Source organism: Arachis hypogaea, chromosome 3, assembly GCF_003086295.3.
Source record: "Arachis hypogaea cultivar Tifrunner chromosome 3, arahy.Tifrunner.gnm2.J5K5, whole genome shotgun sequence".
Classification (NCBI taxonomy): domain Eukaryota; kingdom Viridiplantae; phylum Streptophyta; class Magnoliopsida; order Fabales; family Fabaceae; genus Arachis; species Arachis hypogaea.
This window is the reverse complement of record NC_092038.1, coordinates 68,353,701-68,363,809: the sequence shown is the minus strand read 5'-3', so window position 1 is coordinate 68,363,809 and position 10,109 is coordinate 68,353,701. Positions and strand designations below refer to the sequence as shown.

At 35.6% G+C, this 10,109-nt stretch overlaps 1 non-coding gene across 1 annotated transcript; it reads left to right on the top strand.

Moving 5' to 3' along the window:
* Positions 1-226: 226 nt before the first annotated feature.
* Positions 227-330, top strand: LOC112793963 (small nucleolar RNA R71). The gene has a single exon (XR_003198647.1). It is a non-coding gene; the product is annotated as a small nucleolar RNA R71 (small nucleolar RNA).
* Positions 331-10,109: the final 9,779 nt, after the last annotated feature.

The following is a 10,109-nucleotide window of genomic DNA, read 5'->3' as shown; positions in this document are numbered from 1 at the left end:
AGCATCAATTTCAAGAACTCTCTTCCTCTGAGGCGTCCCATTATTGACGAAATTCCTCTCAGAAGTGTACATGAATTGGTTATTTGCAACCATGTCAATTAGTTCTTGAGCTTCTGCAGGCGTTTTCTTTAGGTGAATGGATCCACCTGCAGAATGGTCCAATGACATTTTTGAAAATTCAGATAGACCATAATAGAATATATCTAATATGGTCCATTCTGAAAACATGTCAGATGGACACCTTTTGGTCAACTGCTTGTATCTTTCCCAAGCTTCATAGAGGGATTCACCATCTTTTTGTTTGAAGGTTTGAACATCCACTCTAAGCTTGCTCAGCTTTTGAGGAGGAAAGAATTTATCCAAGAAAGCCGTGACCAGCTTCTCCCATGAGTCCAGGCTATCCTTAGGTTGTGAATCCAACCATATTCTAGCTCTGTCTCTTACTACAAAAGGGAAAAGCATGAGTCTGTAGACTTCAGGATCTACTCCATTCGTCTTTACAGTCTCACAAATCTGCAAGAACTCAGTTAAAAACTGATAAGGATCTTCAAATGGAAGTCCATAGAACTTGCAGTTTTGTTGCATTAAGGCAACTAATTGAGGCTTAAGATCAAAATTATTAGCTCCAATGGCAGGAATGGAGATGCTTCTTCCATCAAATTTGGACGTGGGCTTGGTAAAGTCACCAAGCATCCTTCTTGCATTATCATTATTGGGTTCGGCTGCCATCTCCTTCTCTTGTTCAAAAATTTCTGAAAGGTTGCTTCTGGATTGTTGTAATTTAGCTTCTCTTAGTTTCCTCTTCAGAGTCCTTTCAGGTTCTGGATCAGCCTCAACAAGAGTGTCTTTTTCCTTGTTCCTGCTCATATGAAAGAGAAGAAAACAAGAAAAGAAAGAGGAATCCTCTATGTCACAGTATAGAGATTCCTTTATGTTAGTAGAAAAAGAAAGGGGATAATGGAAGGAGAGGGATGAATAGTTTGTATAAAGAGTAAGGATAAGGGAGGTGATAAGAGATGAAGAGAAGTGTTAGTAAATAAATAAATAAATAGAAGAAGATGAGAGAGGGATTTTCGAAAATATTTTTGAAAAGGAGTTAGTAATTTCGAAAATTAAAGATAATATATAATTAAAATTAAAATTTAAAACAATTAAAAAGAATTTTTGAAAAAGAGATGAGATATTTTCGAAAATTAGAGAGGGATAGGTAGTTAGTTGGTTTTGAAAAAGATAAGAAGCAAACAAAAAGTCAAATAGTTAGTTGAAAAAAATATTAAAGTCAAATTTGAAAAAGATAAGAAGATAAGTTAGATAAGATATTTGAAATCAAATTTTGAAAAAGATAAAATTTTGAAAAAGATAACTAGATAAGATAAAAATATAAGATTTTTAAGAAAAAGATATTTTTGAAAAAGATTTAATTTTTAAAATTAAAATTAATTACTTAACTAACAAGAAACTAAAAGATAAGATTCTAGAATTTTAAAGATTGAACCTTTCTTAACACGAAAGTAACAAACTTCAAATTTTTTGAATCAGTCACATTAATTGTTAGTGTAATTTTGAAAAAGATAAGAAAAAGATTTTGAAAATAATTTGAAAAAGATTTTTGAAAATTTTCAAAAAACAAAGATAAAATTGAAAAGATATGATTTTTGAAAAAGATTGTGAAAAGATAAGATTTTTAAAATTGAAAATTTGACTTGACTTGTAAGAAACAACTAATTTTAAAAATTTTTGACTAAGTCAACTCAAATTTTTGAAAATTTGGAGAAAAATAAGGAAAAGATATTTTTTTTGAATTTTTAATGATGAGAGAGAAAAACACAAAAATGACCCAAAACATAAAAATTTTGGATCAAAACCAATGATGCATGCAAGAACACTATGAATGTCAAAATGAACACCAAGAACACTTTGAAGATCATGATGAACATCAAGAACATATTTTTGAAAAATTTTTTATGCAAAGAAAACATGCAAGACACCAAACTTAGAAATCTTTAATGCATGGACTCTTACAAATGAAAAATGCATATGAAAAACAACAAACAACACAAAACAAGAAATCATCAAGATAAAACAAGAAGACTTGTCAAGAACAACTTGAAGATCATGAAGAACACTATGAATGCATGGAATTTTCGAAAATAATGCATAAATTTTAAAAACATGCAATTGACACCAAACTTAAAAATTGACTCAAGACTCAAACAAGAAACACAAAATATTTTTTATTTTTATGATTTTATGATTTTTTGTATTTTTATTATATTTTTCGAAAATAAAGTTTGGAAAAATGAAAAAGAAAAAAAAAATTTTGAAAAATATTTTTGAAAAATTTTTGAAAAGAAAATTACCTAATCTGAGCAACAAGATGAACCGTCAGTTGTTCAAACTCAACAATCACCGGCAACGGCGCCAAAAACTTGGTGGACGAAATTGTGATCACATCAATGTAGTACTCTTTGTTATTGTATGGAATCATTATTGTGGTTCTTGGCTATGTGTGGACACAACTCCGTTCAACTTAACCAGCAAGTGTACTGGGTCATCCAAGTAATACCTTACGTGAGTAAGGGTCGATCCCAAAGAGATTGTTGGTATGAAGCAAGCTATGGTCACCTTGTAAATCTCAGTTAGGCAGATTAAATGGTTATGGATTTCGAAAATTAATAATAAACAGAAAATAAAATAAGATAGAAATACTTATGTAAATCAATAGTGGGAATTTCAGACAGGCGTATGGAGATGCTGTGCTCCTTTTGAATCTCTACTTTCTTATTACATTCATCCAATCCTTCTTACTCCTTTCCATGGCAAGCTGTATGTAGGGCATCACTGTCATTAATGGCTACTTTTCATCCTCTCGGGAAAATGGTCCTATGCGCTGTCACTGCATGGCTAATCGTCTGGAGGCATCACCCTTGACAATGGCTACATCCCATCCTCTCAGTGAAAATGGTCCAAATTGTAACGACCCAATTTTCAATATGTCTAGATCATACCGAAAACTGAGCGCTACCAATTTGTCTTCCTAAATATTATCTATTATTTATCATATGAGCCTGATTCGTTGTTAAAAACGTAGTTAATTTGCGGGGTATTTTTTTTGAAACGTTTGAATTAATAGATGGAATCACTCATAATCAATTCACAAGTAATAACAGATAAAATAGTTATAAACAACCACACATAAATACATCACAAGCAGTTAACAACATTCAGTGATCCAGCCTTTGTTTAAGAATAGACTTTTAGTTAGAACACCCCTAGATATAGCTAGATAATAACTATATACATATACATACATACAACATCCCAGGTCCTGACCTGTTCAAGAGGTCCCTAAGCTGGCACCTAGGCTAGCCTAGACTCTATACTCACCTAGTCCTTCTAAACTACTAAAGCGAGGGAAAGTACATTCTAAGTCTTCACAACTCAAGTCAGGTGGAACGTTATCAAAAGATAGAACATCATCTGCTACTCCTCTGCACGATCAGACTTTTCCACATGACGTCTCTCTGGTACCTCATGAAGTAGCCACACAATAGGAATCTCGTACACAGGATTTAGGTTAAAGTGCGCATACGACCGGGGTGCAGACGTTGGCTGGTCTCACAGTATATACATATAAACAGAGAATGATATTCACCCTAGACTCAGAAGACTATCTAGAGCAGAATCCTCGTTGCAGAACCATCATCAACGAACTACGGTAAGGTACTCTTACTTCCATCTGAAGGGGAAGGGAGAGAGAAGGGGTAAGAACTGGGGAGTTCTTAGTAGGGTCGGGGTTATTAGTTACGTTCATTAATTTTTGTGTTGTTTAGCAGACTAATAGCAGAATATAGAGAAGTAGTAAACAGAAGACAGATAAATAGAGAGAATAAAGAAAACAGAAAAAGATCACAAACAGAATAATACAAGAAAGTAAAACACAGACACAAACACAAAGAATAGAATACAAACAAAGAAAGCATACATTCATGCAACAATCATAATAGAGAAAATGCACAACCAAGTATGATGCATGTCTACCCCTATTGCAGGTAATGAGCTCATCTGTCGGTTACATACCCGCTCCCGACGTTACCCAGCAACCTCTGTCTGGATCAGACTTTCCTATTGGCAATATCCACTGCAAGCAACCTTTGTCTTGCAGGGTATCCACTGCAAGCAACCTTTGTCTTGCAGGGCAAAACTTATTAGCCGATATACGCCCAACAAACTCACTATAAGCAATCTCTGTCTTACAGGAGCAACAACATACTCACTGTAAGCAACCTCTGTCTTACAGGAGCAACAACACACTCACTGTAAGCAACCTCTGTCTTACAGGAGCACATTCATCTTGATACCTCTGTAAGCAACCTCGGTCTTACAGCAAAGCATTATAGCAAGGTATCCCAGGAAAGCGTTCTCAGTGGTCGTACATCCATCTATCTGACTGCCTCTCTGCAGCAGATTCTTACATAATCATTCTCATTATCACCATTCATTAACATTCTCATTATTCATCATCACTTTCACATTCTTATGCTGTACCTCTTTCTTTCTCTGTTCAATCATGCTATACAAACTCTACAGCTTTTACTTTTACAACATCTTAACTCAAACCATTTCTCTTTGTCACATTACTCTATTCTCTATGTCTTTTTACTTTGCTCAGATTACTCTTTTCTCTGTATCCCTCTATTCTGCTCTGGTTACTCTATTCTCTGTATTTCTTTACTCTGCTCTGGTTTCTCTGCTTAACATATGTATTTAAAGCTTATGTAAATTTCGGTATGAATAGTTAGCCTGTCCCAAGTATAGGTTCATTAAGTCTATACTGAAACAGTTTAACTTTTCATATAATACTTAACCCTAGTCGCAACTCAAGGACTAACTATGTTGCCGTAGTTTGTTCACTAATTCTATCTGTTTTTCTGTCATTAAAACTTTACAGACTTTTTCTTCGATTCTTATCTTTTCTTCAACTTTTTATCTTTTATTTATCTTTGCCTCACTAATATGTTCTTATCACTCCCTAAGTGTTTTATGAAGGTAATTATGAGATTCTGCACTTAAAGTTGTCTTTCTAAAGCTTTTACAGAAAACTGCCTTTTCTGCATTATTTTATTATTTTTTATTAAAATATTATTTTTAATTAAATATTATTATTTAATATTTTATTATTATTTATTATTTTATTAATATATTTTCGAAAATTAACTTTACTTTAACCTTTAACCTTTAAAATTCACTTTTTACCACCCGTAACTTTTAATATTTCTACTTTTACCACCCTAACTTTCAGAAATTACAAAATAACCCCTCAAACACCAAAATAATTACTTCCTTGCCCTTTTATGAATCAAAAAGGTGTTCTTCATTGTTCTTCACCACACTCAAAGTGTTCTTCGTGTTCTTCATAAATTCTTCAGATTCTTTCTCTGTTTTTACCTGTTTTTCAATCTTTTCAGCAACCGATTTTTACCAAAATTCATAATAAATTCCCAGCCACTAAAACCCCATCTTTTCCACATGATTTCAACACAAATTGAACCTCAATTTAGGGCCTAGGGTTCGTTTTTCCAGCAGCCACAAGAACACACATTCATAGCTTGAATTTCATCAAATTTCATCAAAATTTAACCAAATTTTCACCAAGAATCAATCATATATGCAACCACTTTTTAGCACAGCCAAATCATACAACATTCACACATTTCAAACACAAATAATCAAGATTAATTCCGTGACACCCTACCTGGTTTTGCTGCTCCTAATTCGGTTAAACTTTCAGGTGGTCCTTAAGCACTTTTTCCTCCTAAATCACATCAAGAACAACTTTAAATCCAAAAACTCTCAACTGACCAAATCTCACTCAGCATGTTAGGAAGAGATATCTCACCTTAGACTTGCTGGAAATTCACGTTTCTTGGCCCTCAAGTCAAGTTAAGCATGATTCCTAAGGAAAAACATCAAGAAAACACATGTTTACATGGTTTTCCTTGAAAACCGAATTGAAGAGGGAGGGAGACAGCCATCTCACCTTATTTCCAGCCTTGATAAGTCACATGGTCATGTAGAGGAAGAAGAGAGGATCATTTTGGTGAAATCGGAGTTTTGATTTGAGTTTTAGTTCAGAAGAAATCAAGCTTTGAAGATTTATGAACCAAGAACTTTCTCTCCTTTTTCTCTTGGTGATTTTCGGCCACAATGAGCAAATGAGGCAGCCTTGGGGGTTTTGGGGGTGTAGGGTGAGTTGTGATTGGTTGGCTTGGAGGTGGATTAAAATAATATTAAAATATCTCTGGTGTACAACTACTAAAACTAGGTGTGTCAGAACGCTCGTGAAAACATCTCTAAAAATTATTTTCTGAGCTACTAGCATAAATGACACTAGTAACATATTTATTATTTGAATATAACATGTATAATGAGGCCTTAGCATTGCTAAAGTCATTAGAGAGTGCTGGTGCTAAGCTGCACCAGTAAACCATAAACCCGGTTAAGCCGATTTTCTATTTTTAACAAAAACAGACCAGGTAACCTTATAATATCATTCAAGCATTTTCTAATACTAATATAATGATAATATTATACTATTATCTCTCTCCTCTCATGAATCGAGTCCGGTTCATCAAACAGAGACTATTTATGAAAACTAGAATCAAAACTCCTAACCGATACGGTTCAAAAACTAGGTTCCTCGTGATTGTGTTGTCATGTTTGCCTCAAAAGAGGTTCTAGATTAAGGATGACATAATGATAATGAGGATTGAGATGCTTGATGATATAACAGAGGTGTTCCCTTTACTGATCTTCCGGAGAAATTCGTACTTTCAGAAAAGATATCGCGTTCTCAAAAATCAGGGTTGTTACACAAATGCTCTGTCACAGCACGGCTAATCATCTGTCGGTTCTCAATCAGGTTGGAATAGAATCCATTGATTCTTTTGCGTCTGTCACTAACGCCCAGCCTTCAGGAGTTTGAAGCTCGTCACAGTCATTCAATACCGAAATCTTACTCTGAATACCACATACAAGGTTAGACTTTCCAGATTCCCAGAATGCTACTCGGAATACCACAGACAAGGTTAGACTTTCCCGATTCCCATGAATGCCGCCATCTATCTAGCTTATACCATGAAGATTCTGTTGGGGAATCTAAGAGATATGCGCCCGGCCTAAGGTAGAACGGAAGTGGTTGTCAGTCACGCGCGTTCATAGGTGAGAATGATGATGAGTGTCACGGATCATCACATTCATCAAGTTGAAGTGCAACGTATATCTTGGAATAAGAATGAAAGAGAATTTAATAGAAAATAATAGTAATTGTATTGAAACTTGAGGTACAGCAGAGCTCCACACCCTTAATCTATGGTGTGTAGAAACTCCACCGTTGAAAATACATAAGTGAGAGGTTCAGGCAAGGCCGAATGGCCAGCCCCCATGGTCTAAGGACTAGGCGTCCAGAGATATCTAATACACTAGTAAAAAGTCCTATTTATAATAAACTAGCTACTAGGGTTTACATGAGTAAGTAATTGATGCATAAATCCACTTCCGGGGCCCACTTGGTGTATGTTTGGGCTGAGCTTGGTCTATCCACGAGCTGAGGCTTTTATTGGAGTTGAACACCAAGTTGTAACATGTTTTGGGCGTTCAACTCCGGGTTGTGACGTGTTTCTGGCGTTTAACTCCAGACAGCAGCATGTACTTGGCGTTGAGCGCCACTTTACGTCGTCAATTCCCGAATAAAGTATGGACTATTATATATAGCTGGAAAGTTCTGGATGTCTACTTTCCAACGCCGTTGAGAGCGCGCCATTTAGAGTTCTGTAGCTCCAGAAAATCCATTTTGAGTGCAGGGAGGTCAGTTTCCAACAGCATCAACAGTCCTTTTGCCAGCCTTTTTCAGAATTTTGCTCAAGTCCCTCAATTTCAGCCAGAAATTACCTGAAATCACAGAAAAACATACAAACTCATAGTAAAGTCCAGAAATGTGAATTTAACATAAAAACTAATGAAAACATCCCTTAAAGTAGCTTGAACTTACTAAAAACTACCTAAAAACAATGCCAAAAAGCGTATAAATTATCCGCTCATCAGACCCTAAGCATCTTGTTTTCCAGTAATACTACAGGATACATAAATGCCATAGACACATAACCGGGTGAACCTTTCAGATTGTGACTTAGCTTTGCTAGAGTCCCTAGTTAGAGGTGCCCAGAGTTCTTAGTCACACTCTTTTGCTTTGGATCACGACTTTAACCACTCAGTCTCAAGCGTTTCACTTGGACCTTCATGACACAAGCATATGGTTAGGGACAGCTTGGTTTAGCCACTTAGGCCAGGATTTTATTTCTTTGGGCCCTCCTATCCATTAATGCTCAAAGCCTTCGATCCTTTTTACCCTTGCCTTTTGGTTTAAAGGGCTATTGGCTTTTTCTGCATGCTTTTTCTTTGTTTTTTATTTTTTTATTATTATTTTTTTTTGCAAGCTTTGTATTTTTCACTGCTTTTTCTTGCTTCAAGAATCAATTTTATGATTTTTCAGATTATCAATAACATTTCTCTTTCTTTTCATCATTCTTTCAAGAGCCAACAATTTTAACATTCATAAACTTCACTATCAAAAATTTGCACTGTTCAAGCATTCATTCAAAAGACAAAAGTGTTGCCACCACATAAAAATAATTAGAATTTCTCTTATTGAAAACTTGAAATAATTGCCTCCTTACTCTAAAAAAAACTACTATTTTATTCATGTTTAGTGATGATGTGAGGAATAAATTATAGCTTACTTGGAGATAATAAAAATAAAAATAAAAATAAAAACCCTAATTACTAATGCTCATGTAATTCTTAAGATAGGTTTCTAATAATAAAAGTTATCACAGATTTAAGATTAGGACTCAACAACATTTATTTTGGGAGATAGGTGCTCCTTCAATTTATGGGGTGTCTGGTCCCTCAAGGGAGAGCTTCTGGCGCTTCAGCTCCTGTAGCTCATGCCCTTGCTTTTCTTGTTCCTTAAGCTGTTTGCAGAGCATGCTATTTTGATTTTGCTGCTCTTCTTTAAGTTGATCCATATCCTCTTGCAGCTTGGTGATAGATGCTACTAGGCGGGCCCAGTAGTGAATTTGAGGGATTTCTAGGAGGAATTCCTGCGCCCTCCTCTTGATGGAGTTATCGTGTACTTGTTGTCCCTCTATTGACTTTTTAGTGATTGGATGCTCGACTAAGATGAACTCATCCACTCACATCTTTACCCCAGCATCTTTACATAGCAGAGAAATTAAGATTGGGTAAGCCAATTTGGCTTCAGTAGAGTTCTTATTTGCAATTGTGTAAATCTCACAAGAAATCAGATGATGAATCTCCACTTCGTTTCCCAGCATAATGCAATGAATCATCACTGCTCTTTTGACAGTGACTTCAGAGCGGTTGCTAGTGGGCAGTATAGAATGCCCAATGAAGTCCAACCAGCCCCTAGCGACTGGTTTGAGATCTCCTCTCTTGAGTTGGTTTGGGAAACCTTTTGAGTTGGTTATCCACTTAGTTCTAGGGAGGCATATGTCCTCTAGAACTTGGTCCAAACGCTTATCTACTCTCATCATTCTCCTATTAAAGGATTCTGGATCATTTTGTAGTTGAGGCAGCTTGAAGACTGATAAACCACTATTTTGTGATTCATATTGTGTTTAATTGTGTGGTCTTATTAAGTCTTCGCCCACTTATTCATATGATTTACATGTATTTATAATTCCTTCCTAAAAATATTCTATGATTGAAAACTTGATTCCTAAAGACCTTTTAGTTGTATATTTTTATTTTCCTTATACCATTCGATGCCGTGATCTGGGTGTTAAGTGTTTCAGGCTTCATAGGGCAAGGATGGCGTAAGGAATGAAGAGGAAGCGTACAAAAATGGAAGGAACACAAGGAATTGAGGAGATAACCAGCGAGAAGTCACGCAGTCGCAAAGACCTCTCTTATTTTGTCAAGGTGGAAGTAAATAGTCTTCCCTCTGACCATAGTTCGAAAGGTATGGAAGGTAGTTCCCGTCATTCTCTGTTTATCTGTTAGCTACATATTTGAGTAGAATTCCTGGA